Below are 14,400 nucleotides of genomic sequence, written 5' to 3'. Positions count from 1 at the left end.
TGGAAGAGCAGGCAGTGCTCTTAACCACTGAGCCATCTCTCCAGCCCTGACTATGGTTTTATTATAGATATGAGAGAACAGCCAGAGGCATCTTAGAGTCCAGAGCAGAGAGAGGAGGGAATCTGAACACGGCCAGCAGGCTGGTCATGGCCAGAGCTCGGGAAGCAGGGGAGCAAGAGGGAGTCGTGGAGTCGTGGAGACAGCAGGAGAGCAGAGCACAGTGAGAATAAGAAACAGAATAGTGAGTTAGAAGCGGGTGAGTAGTGCAAAGGGCTGCGAGACTGGATGGGTGAAGGCGGAGAGATTGGACGCTTATGAAAAAAGGAATCCCACACTAGCTCAGAACTAAGAAATAGACCGATGTTTATTAAGGGGTAAAACTTACAAAGTCAGGATTCTCTGTTTGAACGATGGATGAAGATCAGATCCAAAGCAAACCGAAGAGTAAATGGACCCAGGGGGAAGCAGAGAGGAAGGGGCCAGACCCCTTCCACATCCGGGTAAATAGTCTGAGGCCGTGCCCCAGTAGGAGGGTAGTTGTGAGCTATATACCTTCCCGCAACACCTCCCCCTTTTGTTTAAATAAGAAAGTTCTAAAGCTACTACAAAATTTTATACAATAAGAACAAATATCCTATTCTAACTAGCTTAAGTCTTATAAATAACTTGGCCAAGTCATGAGAGGAAAGTAACTACATTCATCTAGTCTTCAACCCCATCGAAGATCCGAGAAGGGAAATAATATTACCTGAGTAATTAGGAAGTGCAATTAAACAATTTCCAAAACATGCAACAAATCATAGAGACAACTGGCTGCCTGGGCAATCACCCAAAGTCACATTTGCAATTTTGAAGCAACCAACTTTGGCTAAGGCCTAGAATAACTGACAGATTGTTTTTAAAGGCAAGAAAATTTTCAAAACCGTCTTACCCTGTCTTGGCAAGATTTGACAGTTCTGCTTATCCATTTCCGGATACTCCATGGCTTGCTCAGTTCTAATACTGCCTAGTACCACCTGCCCAGGAGTGGCACTGCCCACAGTGGGCCAAGCCCTCCCACACTGATTAGTTAGGAAAATGCCCTCCAGACTTGCTTAGAAGCAATCTGATGGAGATGGTTTTCCAGTCAAGCTTCCTCTTCTCAGATAGCTTGTGTCAAGTTTACACACACAAAATCACCACCAATACAACAAAAACTAATGAGGACAGTTTGTCAAAAAAACAACCCTCATTGTGTTGAAATATGTTCCTTCTATTCTGAGTTTCTTCAGGACTTAACATCATGAGATGTTGGAATATGCCCTTTTCTGCATCTATTGACATTCGATTTCTATCCTCGAGTCTACTATTATAATTTATAACAGTTATTGATTTTATATATATATATATATATTAAACCATGTGTGCATCTTTATAATAAAGCCAACTTGATTGTGGGAGTGATCTTTTTGGTATTTTTTTTTTCTATTTCCCCGAGACAAGGTTTCTCTTCATAGCCCTGGCTGTCCTGGAACTCACTCTATGGCTGTCCTGGAAGTCTATTGACTAGGCTGGCCTTGAACTCAAGAAATCCACCTGCCTCCTCCCAAGTGCTCAGATTAAAGGTGTAAGCCACCACCGTTCAGCTCGGTATATTCTTTTTCTGTTTTTGTTTTTTTTTTTTTTTCTTCGAGACAGGGTTTCTCTGTGGCTTTGGAGCCTGACCTGGAACTAGCTCTGTAGACCAGGCTGACTTGAACTCTGAGATCTGCCTGCCTCTGCTTTCAGAGTGCTGGGATTAAAGTTGGTGGTGTGCCAAATTTTGTTCAGTTTTTAGAAATTTGATTATGATGTATCTAGTGTGAATATGTGGAATTTAATGTGTTTGGGCTTGATCAGCTTTTGCCTCTGTAGATTTACCAATTTGGGGGAGGTATTTGTCTTTCTTGTGCTGGGGGAGTGAATCTGGGTCTTGCACATGTAAAGTGTGAATCCTGCTAATGAACTTTACCTTTAGGGCATTTTGCTGTGTTCTTAACATGCCTGGTGTGGGGAGAGGGAAGGGTTGCTTTTTTCTTTTTTTCTCAACTTAGTGCAGAGGAAGAAAAGGATGACAGGGCTCCCTGAGTCTGCAGGGCCAGGAGCAGGGGAGGTGTGGACTTGGATTTGCACTCATGTGGGTCTGACATTTAGGAGCTCCTGAGAGAGCGTGGTAGATATGCTCCTCCATGATTGACAGGACTGCGCCTCACCGTCTCCACGTCACCTGATGGGAAGGGACACATTGATGCTTCTACTACATCCACTTTGAGTAGACCGAGTATAGCCAAGGGAGCAGAATTCAATTTTAAATGAATTTATAAATTAAAAATCTTTGTTTTGTCTGTGTTTGAGTCAAAGTCTCACTGTGTAGCCTAGACTAACCTCAGACTGCCTCAAACTCACCTGTTTTCCTGCCGCAGCCTGTAAGGTGATGTGATTTAAGGCATGTGACATCACACCAGGCTTCTCTCATTGCTAAGTTCAGATAGCCCTGTCAGAGAACTGAGAACTGTGGCCGAGGCCTAGCACAGGAGGCTGGGATTGGCACTCGTGCTAGGAAGGCTACCTTTGCCAATGTGTGCAGCTAACAAAAGTAATCCGAGATGGCTCAGCAGGAAAGGCAGCTGCCACCAAGCTGGCAGCCTGAGCGGAGTCTCTGGATCTTGCTTAGATGGAGAGAGCTGATTCCCACAGGTTATTCTTTAATACACATGCCGTGAATAAATAACTTAAGCTTTTTTTTTTTCTTCCTTTTTGAGACAGGGTTTCTGTGTTGCTTTGAAGTCTCTCCTGGAACTAGCTCTGTAGACCAGGCTGACCTCAAACTCACAGATCCGCCTGCCTCTGCCTCCCGAGTGCTGGGATTAAAGGCGTGCACCACCACTGCCTGGCAAATTCTTAAGTTTTAAATGTTTAGGACTATGAACAAAGAGCCGGCATCAGTTGGTGCTGCCCCTCCCACCTGTGCACTGACGTCTTTGCCCCTTTGGCAGCATCATCTCCAAAGCACAGTGCGATAACGTGAGCATAGCTCGAATGGTGGGAACAGGTTCCAGATGCCCCTTTCTGTCGGTATATATTTTGAAGTCTGCTCCTGAAAACTAATTGAATGGGCTGTGTGTCCTCTTCCTTATTATAATAAACCTCTATTTGCAGGGCCAAACTTGTGATTTTTAGTGTTGCTAAGAGCGATGAGGACAGATGTGGTTGGTGCGCACGCCGTTAACCCCAGCACTCAGGAGGCAGAGGCAGGCGGATCTCTGAATTTGAGGGCAGCCTGGTCTGGCTACATAAGGAGACCCTATCTCGGAAACAAAACCCATGGCTAGATGTGTATGCAATTTGTCAATCTGTCATCCCATTGATTCTAGAGTTGACCAGGTTGTGTGGGCAGATGTCCACCTTCCTGTGCCTATCGCTGTAGAAGCTGGGCTCAGATGAAGAGCGTTACTTTCCTGGATAAAAAAGCACCTTTTAAGCCAAGCAATGGTGGTGCACACCTCTAATCCCAGCACTTGGGAGGCAGAGGCAGAGGCAGAGGCAGAGGCAGAGGCAGATCGATCTCTCAAGTTTGAAGCCAACATCATCTACAGAGTGAGTTCCAGAGAGCCAGGGATACACAGAAAAACCCTGTCTTGAAAAACAAAATAGGAACTTTTCAAAAATTATTTTTTGAGATTGTAATACAACTCTACCATCTCCCCCTCCTTCCTTCAAGCCTTCCCACATTACCCCCCCCCGCTCTCTTTTGAATTCTTAGCCTCCTTTTTTTCACACCATTTTTTAAATTAAGCCTGCTCATAGTAACATAACCTCCTCCAGCAGGGCCACACCTCCTAATGCTTCCAAGATAGTTCCAACTAGGGACCAAGTATTCAAACACTTGAACCAGGGGTGGGGAGGAGATTCTTATTCAAGTTGCAACACATGCACACCGCACACATGCACACCACACGCATGCACACCACACGCATGCACACCGCACACATCCACATACAAAAAGTTCATGACTAAGTCACTTGGGAGGTGAAAGCAAAAGGGTTCTCAGCAGTATGGTGACCAAGGTTAGCGTGGGTTATATGACACCCTGTTGCAAAAGAAATAAGACCAACGCAGTTAAGACCATAGCTGCTCTTCCAGATGTCCTGGGTTCAATTTCCAGTACCCACATGGCAGTTTACAACTGAAAATACAGTTCCTGGGGATCCAATGTTCTCTTCTGGCCTCCAAGGGCCCTCATGCTTCTGGTGCACAGACACGCAGTCAGACAAAAGAAGGCCGCTGGGTGTCTAGGGAAGGATGGCGCATATCTGCAGTCTCAGCACCCAGGAGGCTGAGCCTGGTCACAGGGAGTTCAAGGCAGCCTGCACTGTGCAACACCCTAAAAGTAAATGAGGCTAGTAAGGATAAATGTTCTGAGTTGGGGAATGAAAATAATACAAAGTGAAAAAAAGCAGGCAAAACAATATCTTCATATCTTTATAGAAGTCCAAGGAATTTCACAATGAAATTCGGGGCTTCTGCCAAATTAGAATCCTCATCAGAACTCAGACGCCAGACTTCTAGAAAAGCAATGCTCCTGGAGATGAGCTGAGGGGACTCTTGCCACTGGAAGCGAGTGATGGTGGCGGCTGGCTCAGAACAAAACCAGAAATGACTCTCCAAAGTTCAAACAGAAAGGACACTCATTCTTGGCACTGGGCTTCCTGCTAGTTGAAGTCCCAGCATGAGAGAGGCCCCACAAATTAACCTGAGGATTTTATGAAGACACCATTTGAAGCTGTGTCAGACGGCTCAGGGAGAGCACTACAGGCAAGCCCGATGACTTGACTGTCCACTCCCTGGGCCCCACCTGGTGGGAAGATCTCTAACTCTGAAGCTGTTCTCTAGGCTCCACTTGCACGTTCCGGCCTGTGTGAGCATTTGCTGTCTTCACTACCCACACACAGACTGGCCTCAAAAGAGTTAGAGAAGCTGCAGGAATCAAACCGATTGGAATCTTAGCATCTATGTAGCCATCCCGTAGTAGAGGATTCTTTTTTTTTTTTTTGTTTTTGTTTTTTGGTTTTTCGAGACAGGGTTTCTCTGTAGCTTTGGAGCCTGTCCTGGCACTAGCTCTTGTAGACCAGGCTGGCCTCAAACTCACAGAGATCCGCCTGCCTCTGCCTCCCGAGTGCTGGGATTAAAGGCGTGCGCCACCACCGCCCGGCTAGTAGAGGATTCTTATGTCCACTTCTGATCCGCTGGTCCAGGCCAGTCCAGGTTCTTCCTCAGTCACAGAAGCCCGCCAGTCGGCACCTGCCAGTAGTCACTGATCAAATCCTTGCCTCCTGTGTGTGTTGATATTCTCACACTGCACTCATGTGTGTGCATCGGGCTGACTGAGGGGGAATTCTGGGACTTCTCAGCTTGACATTCCAGAATGCCTGGGGCTTCAAGCTGTAGATTATAGAGAATCAATCCATGCCATCCCTTTATTAAAGCTCTTTGACCAGATAGCCATTTAGTGACATTTAAAATAGCATAGAGAGGGGCTGGAGGGATGGCTCAGCAGCTAAGAGCATTTGCTGACCTTACAGAGGTTTTAGTTCCTAGCCCTGCAGTTCACAGCCTTCTGGATCACCTGTAACTCCAGTTCTGGGCGATCCAACAATGTTGTAGGAACCCTCTTGTTTGTTCCCGGTTGCCCAGACTCAAAATAACTGCACAGAAACTGTATTAATTAAATCACTGCTTGCCCTATTAGCTTATGCACATTTCTAGCTCACTCTTATCTCCTAAATTAACCCAGCTCTATTATATTTTACCATGATGCTCGTGGCCTATTGGCAAGGTTCCAACTGGCAGCTCACGTCTTTCCCCTTTGGTGGCTACAAGGCATTTCCTGCCTCTGCCGCCTTCCTCCCAGCATTCAGTTTGGTCTTCCCCACCTAGCTCCATTCTGTCCTATCACAGGTCAAGACAGCTTCTTTATTCATTAACCAATAAAAGCAACACATATGCAGAAGGACTTCCCACACCACGACATCCTCTCCTAGCTCCGCTGGTACAAGGCAGGCACATGGTACACATACATACATTCAGAACACACATTTCAATTTCAAAATGAAGAACCACATACCCATAAAATTAACTTTTAAAAAATGGTCCTCACTTTAAAAAGTATAAGTAAATGGTTTAAAGCTATAGATCTGAGTATCCTCACCTGTGAGTGTGCACAAGGAGGCCAGAGAGCTGCGTTGCTGTTTCCCTCTCTTGCTCTACATCTTTAAAAACAATACATTTATGGGGGGGTAACATGCATGTTACAGTGCACATGTGAAAGTCAGAAGATAGCTTGCAGAAGTAGGTTCTCTCCTACCTTTTGGGTTCCAGAGGTTTTTACTTCCTGGGCCATCTTGCTAGCCCCTCCAATTTTTTTTTTTTTTTTGAGACAGGATATCTCATTGAACTTGGAGTTCACCCTTTCCTCTAGGCTGGCTGGCCAGCGAAGCCCATGGCAAGGGGGTTAAGGACACACTGCAGGGGATCTGAACTTCATGGCAGCTCTGCACTCATTGAGCCAACTCCCCAGCCCCAGACTTGACTAGTGTATTCTGTACGGTAACGTTTCCAGGAAAAGCCATTCTATATCACATAAACTTTGTGTTAAAGGCACTTCGGGACGATCTGGACCTGCTCCTGCCACATAGAAGCGTGGTCTGAAGTTGTCTTTTACCTATTGGCATCTATTATTTCATGGTAAACAATCTAAAAATCTTAAGTGGAAAGTTCTGGAACTAGGCTGGGGATATGGTAAAGTGCTTGCCTAGCATGCCCCAAACCCTGGATTTGATCCCTATTGACACACACACACACACACACACACACACACACACACACACACACACAGTGTAAAGTTTTACCCTGCAGGTTGGAGAGATGACTAACACTTGCGCTCCTGCAGACAGTCTAGGTTCGATTCCCAACACCCATAGAGTGGCTCACAATGGTCTATCTTCAGTCTGTAGCATCAGAGAATCTGACCCAATGCCCTCTTCTGACCCCTGTGGGCACTACATGCATGTGGTACACAGACATGCATGTAGGCAAAGCCACACATATATAGAATAAAAACCTTTAACCTACTGGACATAGTGTCACACATCTTTAATCCCAGCACTCAGGAAGCAGAAACAGGTGGATCTCTCTGAGTTCAAGCCAGCCTGGTCTACAGAGAAAATTCTAGGAGAGCTAATTCTATGTAGGAAACCTTGTCTCAAAAATAGTAAAACAAAAAATAAATCTTAAAATTATGCTGGGTTGATGTAGTAGAACAAGCTTTCAATCCCAGCAATCAGAAGGCAGAGGCAGGTGGATGTCTGAGTTCAAGGCCAGCCTGTTTCACAGAGTGAGTTCCAGGACAGCCAAACAATACACAGAAAAACCTGTCTCAAAAATAAATAAAAAATGTGCTGGAGAGATGACTCACTGGCTGTTCAAGAGACCCTGAATTCAATTTCCAGCAACCACATGGTGGCTCACAACCATCAGTAAGGCGCCCTCTTCTGGCCTGCAGGCATACATGCAGACAGAACACTATGTACATAATAAATGTTTAAAATAAAATAAAAAGTATACTCTATTGGTTACTTTTCTGAAAAAGCACCTCAAGGGACAGTTTATTTGGGCTAATGGTCTACGGGGAGACAGTCCATAACGGCATCATGGTGGCGTGGCGGAGTGTGAAGAAGTTGCTTACAGTGTGTCTATAGTCCAGCAGAGCAGACACTCTCTTGCTCCTTTGTCCCTTTTTAGTCAGTTCATGGGATTGTGCTACCTGGATTCAGGGTGGGTCTCACCCCTCAGATACACCTCTCAGGAAACAACCTCAGACTTGCCTAGGCCTAGAGGTATCCAGACAGGCTGACCTTGAACATTAACCCACCACCCACATTCTAAGCAGTGTTGAAAACTTGCTTGGTTTCATCCAGGGCATGAATCATCCTTTTGTCCAACATGTGCCCACTCTATACACTACCCATTCATTAGTCGCTTAGTGGCTGCCTGCCTTCTGGGACAAACTGTCACAGTGTATCAGTCAGTGGCAATGAACACAGCCGAGAGCTTAAAGAGCAGCATCCTCCTCAAACAAAGGAGCTGCGGGGATTTATTCAGGGCTTCTGTATAACTCACAAGGGAAGGCACTTAAGGGTCAGGCACATTTTTGAGTATGCTCAGTTTAAAGCCCTAATCCAGGAGAGATGGGCTTGGGTCTGTATTTCTGGGTGAGCTCAGCTCAGTGAGCACGTGGTCAAAGGATATGAAGGTAAACAAAAGGCTTCTGCTTTCTTTCCAAAGCGTTTTTTGCTGAAACAAAACAAAACCTGAAGGTGGCTGCCTTGTTTTGTCACTAACAGCAGGGCCACTGGCGGGGTGCCTCCATTGTATGACTCACAAACGCTTTGTTTGTACTGTCTGGCTAGATTATCTGTCTATCTATCTATCTATCTATCTATCTATCTATCTAAATTGTATTGATTTTTATTGAGCTCTACATTTTTCTCTGCTCCCCTCCCTGCCTCTCCCCTCCCCTTCAACCTCTCTTCCAAGGTTCCCATGCTCCCAATTTACTCAGGAGATCTTGTCTTTTTCTACTTCCCATGTAGATTAGATCCATGTAAGTCTCTCTTAGGGTCCTCATTGTTGTGTAGGTTCTCTGGGATTGTGATTTTTAGGCTAGTTTTCTTTGCTTTATGTTTAAAAACCACTTCTGAGTAAGTACCTATGATGATTGTCTTTCTGGGTCTGGGTTACCTCACTTAAAATGATGTTTTCTAGCTTCATCCATTTGCCTGCAAAATTCAAGATGTCATTATTTTTTTCTGTTGTGTAGTACTCCATTGTGTAAATGTACCACATTTTCCTTACCAATTCTTCAGTCAAAGGGCATTTAGGTTGTTTCCAGGTTCTGGCTATGACAAACAAAGCTGCTATGAACATAGTTGTGCACATGTCCCAAAAGTGGTATTGCTGGGTCTTGAGGAAGGTTGTTTCCTAATTTTCTGAGAAATTGCCACACTGACATCCAAAGGGGTTGTACCAGCTTGCATTCCCACCAGCAATGCAGAAGTGTTCCCTTTACCCCACAACCTCTCCAGCACAAGTTGTCATCAGTGTTTTTGATCTTGGCCATTCTTATTTGATTTGCATTTCTCTGATGACTAAGGATGTTGAGCATTTCCTTAAGTGTTTTTCAGCCATTTTAGATTCCTCTGTTAAGAGTTTTCTATTTAGGTCTGTACTCCATTTTTTTATTAGATTATTTGTTCTTTTGATGACCAGTTTCTTGAGTTCTTTGTATATCTTGGAAATCAGAGCTCTGTCTTATGTGGGGTTGGTGAAGATCTTTTCCCATTTTGTTGGCTGTTATTTTGTCTTGTTGACCGTGTCCTTTGCTTTACAGAGGCTTTTCAGTTTCAGGAGGTCCCATTTATTAATTGTTTCTCTCAGTGTCTGTGCTACTGGGGTTATATTTAGGAAGTGGTCTCCTGTGTCAATGCATTCGAGTGTACTTTCCACTTTCTCTTCTATGAGGTTCAGTGTGGCTGGCTTTATGTTGAGGTCTTTGATCCATTTGGATTTAAGTTTTGTGCATGGTGATAGATATGGGTCTATTTTCATTCTTCTACATGTTGATGTCCATGGATTTTCTTTTCCCTCTGTTTTGATTTGATTTGAAGATGTTTTGGTAGGGGTGTTGGAGACAGAACTTACTATGTGGCCCAACGTACTGGTGGGTACAAGAATTCTCCTGCCTCAGCCTGCTGAATGCCGAGGTTATAGTCAAGAGCTGCCATAACCAGAATGTCTTTCATTTTTAAAAAGCTTTAAAAGTATTTTAATTATGTGTACGGGGGTAGCATATGCACGGCTGTGGGTGGCCTTGAGCCCAGGGATCTCCCTGGAGCTGTAGTTACTCATGGTTGTAGATTTACAGGTGGATGTTGGTACTGGGCAGTGAATTCATGCCCTCTTCCCAGCGGTGCGTGCTCTTAATCCATGAACCATCTCAGCCCCATTAAAAGTTTTTTTTATACTTTATTTTTATTTTATATACATTGGTGGTTTTGCCTTCATGTGTATCTGTGTGAGGGTGTCAGAACCTCTGGAGCTGGAGTTACAGTTGCAAGCTGCTATATGGGTGCTGGGAATTGAACCTTGGTCCTCTGGAAGAGCACCAGTGCTCTTAACTGCTGAGCCATCTCTCCACCCCCCCCATTAAAACTTAATTACTGTTTTTAATTGGTTGGGGGCAGACCTGCCATGGTGTGCGTGTGGAAGTCAGAGGACAACTTTTGAAAGTTGGTTTCCTCCTCCTACAATGGGGGGATCCTAGAAGTTGAACTCAGATTGTGAGTCGTGGCTGCAAGCGCCTTTACTCTCTGAGCAGGAGAGTTGTCAGTCTGTCTTTTTTTTTTTTTTTTAATGACAAAATTCTGCAGTGATAGTTAATTTAAGTCTTTTTTTTGTCATTTTGTTTTTGTTTTTTTTGAGACAGGGTTTTTGGGCAGCCTTGGTTGTCCTGGAACTCACTCTGTAGACCAGGCTGATCTCAAACTCACAAAGATCCGCCTGCCTCTGCCTCCCTGAGTGCTGGGCTTAAAGGTATGCACCACCACTGCCCAGTTGACAGTTAATATAAATTTTCTAATTTTCTGACTGTTGATTTCCTGTGAATTGGGATATAGATGAGTGTTTCAACTAGAAATAGAGATGCATCTTGTGTCCTTTTAAGCATAGTATAACATGCAGGGATTCAACGTGACCTGACTGTAGCCATAACTACTGTGGTCTGGTCTCCTCCCTTTGTTCCCCATTGAATGATAGCTAATTGGAATACGTGAAGCTTTAGACCCTGCACCTGGTGCCAACAGTGCCAGGAACCATCTTGACATCTTTAATATTAGCTTGAGAAAAGCAGCAGGCATTAGCTTAAATTGCGTTTGTCCTCACTCCAGAAGCTCCTTTCTGCTCGCACAGATTGGGGGGGTCCACTGGTCTCGTTGCTACCCACAAACATGCTTTTGGCAGTCTGGAATCCTGCTTTGTCTGCCTTTTTCCGGGGTCTCATGGCATTTTCAGCCTGTCCACACACCATGGTTCTTTCTCCACATGATGGCTATGCACCAGTAATTTAATACTGATTGCAATAGCAGGAGAATAAGAAATTAGCCCTAAAGTTATTAGTCTTGTGTTAGACCAGTTGTTCAGAGAATTGAGGACAATGGAAATGACTTCAAGAGTCAATATTTAAAAACAAGGCAAAGTAAGCTGGGCATGGTGGCACACACTTTTAATCCCAGTACTTGGGAGGAAGAGGCAGATCTCTGAGGTCCAGGACATCCAGGGCTACAGAGAGAAACCCTATCTGGAAACAAAAGATACAAGGCAAAGTGGGTGAAGGGAAATGCCCTTCTGCACTTGCAGGACCTAGAAATGGGATCTGCAGTTAGATGTTACCTCAGTTTCTCAACTTTATACAAGCTAGGACCTGCGGAAGTCCTTAAACTGAGAAAATGCCTCTGTCCTGCTGGCCTGTAGGGACGACAGTAAGGCATTTTCTTGATTGATGATTGATGTGGGAGGGACCATCCCACTGTGGGTGCTGCCACTCCCCACCCCACTTCTGTCCCCAGGGCAGTACCCCGAATGACGTAAGAAAGCAAGCCGGGCAAGCTCATGGTACTGGTCTCTGACCTCTGCTTCAGTTCCTGCCTTGGCTTCCCTGATGATGAATGGACTGTGACCTGCAAGCCAAATAAAGGTTTTCTTCCCCAGGTTGCTTTTGGTTACAGTGCTCATCACAGCCATAGCAACCTAACTGGGACAGCTTAGCAACGGTCTTACCAGGGACTTTCCTGTGGCTATGTGAACTCTGAGAAGGACAGTCTGAGAGCAAGGTTCTCTGGGTGGCTGGCACTCAGTAAATGCTTCTCCCCATAGCAAATGATGAGACTGGGACCTCTGTGGTCTAAGACATCTGCTGGCCTTGGGCTGTATCTGCTGGCAAGGCTGTATGAGTTTTCTTCAGCTGGCTGGGCTCAGAAAGAAAACAGTTGTACTGACAAGGGAATAAATGACAACCATTTGATTGAACTCCCTTGACACTGAAAAAAATCCCACCAAGAGAGTGGCGCTGGCACATGCCTTTAATCCCAACACTCAGGAGGCAGAGTCAGGCGGATCTCTATGAGTTTGAGAACAGCTTGGGCTACAAAGCAAGTTCCAGGACAGCCAGAGTTGTTATACAGAGAAACCCTGTCTCAAAAAACAAAAACAAAAATCCTATTGAGAATGCCACTTACTATAAAGCCAGATGCTTGTGTGCATTTGAGGGCTTCTTTGCTTTTTAAAAGGGTAGACGGGGGGGGGGGGGGAGCACTCACTAAGATGCCTGATGACCTGTTTTTGATTGGACCCACGTGGTGGAAGAGAACTGACTCCCTCTGACCACATGAGCACCATGACGAATTCTGCTTAGACCCTGAAAAAGCCAATCAGGCAAGGAACAGGTGGTGCATGACAAAGAATTTTATTGATGATCTAGCTGCTCACAAAATGACCAGGCAGAGGACAAGGCTGCCAGGAATTGATTATTTTCTAGAAACAAGTAACTGGAGACAGGGTGGCACGTTCTCATGGGTGATGTCAGTGACCAGGTATGCAGACCTGGCCTCATTACTGGTCACAGATGTTTTTCAGCTCTGCAGATCTCAAGAAAAACAGTAATTGTTTTTGTCCAAATGACTGTTTCTTCAGGTTGTCCTTACTGGTTAGTTGTGTAGAGTTCCTGGCATATTACGCAGTGGACAGACTAGACAGGTAGCTGCCCAGAGGCCTGTTCTGGCCCAGCAAACACATAGTGGTAGCACAGTACTTTGGAGGCAGAGGCAGGTGGATCTTTGAGTTCAAAGCCAGCCTGGTCTACAGTGTGAGTTCCAGGACAGCCAGGGATATACACAGAGAAACCCTATTTTTTTTTTTTCGAGACAGGGTTTCTCTGTGGTTTTGGAGCCTGTCCTGGAACTAGCTCTTGTAGACCAGGCTGGTCTCGAATTCACAGAGATCCGCCTGTCTCTGCCTCCCAAGTGCTGGGATTCAAGGCGTGCACCACCGCCGCCCGGCTGAGAAACCCTATCTTGAAAACAAAACCACTTCACCTGATTACTGTAGAAGAAAAGGCCAGGCAGAGTTAAATATGAAACCAGGCATACTGAGAGGAAGGAGGAGGAGGAGGAGGAGAGAGAGGGAGGCAGAGGGCCCCCTGTGTAGTATATGAGGGGGAGACATTGAATCTCAACGAGGACCCAGGTCTCAGTTTCTGCCCTTCCACGTGATCAATGTGGCTACCTAAGGAGGGCTCAATGTGGAACTTAGACTTTCTGCTCCCTCCCCTTCCTCATCTTCCGAGAAACCTGTGTGGAGTGGATCAGCCAGCAGGCCTGGTCTCTTGGCAAGGAGAACCTGGAGAGGACCTGGGTTCTGTCCTTGCAGCGAAAGCTTTCCCACGGTGACTTCTCTGGCAGGTGGTTAGGGCATGACTTATGGAAGCAGGGGCTGAGGCTGCGTAGTCTGTTCTGTGTGGCCACTGCCAGGTGAAAGTCCAGTTTTTACACTCTCAGTCCGTGGGGCTTTCTACCAGGGCTCCCTTCTTCCAGGGTGACCACACACACACACATCACATGTGTGCTGTTACATTCAAACATAATGAGGAGCCTGGGAGGAAGTGGCATTATACATGGGGCTCCAAATGCCGGCATGTACCTCAGTGGGGGGTGAGGCATGCAGATATATTGGCTTTCACATCCCTGGGGGCCTGTGCCTTTGATCCACAGATGAAGCTATAGACTGAGAACCTGTCTTCCGCAGCCGGAAGCTTGCTGCTGTTCTTGGATCACAGCCTGGAGAGACAGCACGGGGGCACCGCCAGCTCTGAATGTTGAAATTTCTAAGGTCCTCCAGGTAGAGTGTGTGGCTCCTCCCAAGGAGAACCAGGACATGGGGGAGGGGGAGGGTCCTAAAAACCAGGAGACTTGGGGCCAACTCTTGCTATGGCTGGAACAGTCTTGCACAAAGACCCTGCTGGTCACTTACAGAGTTGGCATGAAAGGTGCTCACGTTGGTCCCATCATTTGTCTTTTCCATTGCTTTCCTCTCTGCTCTGCACTGCAGAGCTGCCCTCAGACAACCTGAAAGAAGTTCGGCAAGTGGGAAGAGCATCCTCCTGTCATGGCCACCTGCAGCAGATGCGGTGCCTGTGCATTGCATTGCCCCTGCAGCTGTGGTAGGTGCGGCGCCTGCGCATTGCATTGCCCCTGCAGCAGATGCGGTGCCTGC

Source organism: Microtus ochrogaster, chromosome 5 (genome assembly GCF_000317375.1).
Source record: "Microtus ochrogaster isolate Prairie Vole_2 chromosome 5, MicOch1.0, whole genome shotgun sequence".
NCBI classification, from domain to species: Eukaryota; Metazoa; Chordata; class Mammalia; order Rodentia; family Cricetidae; genus Microtus; species Microtus ochrogaster.
This window is presented reverse-complemented; position numbering follows the sequence as displayed.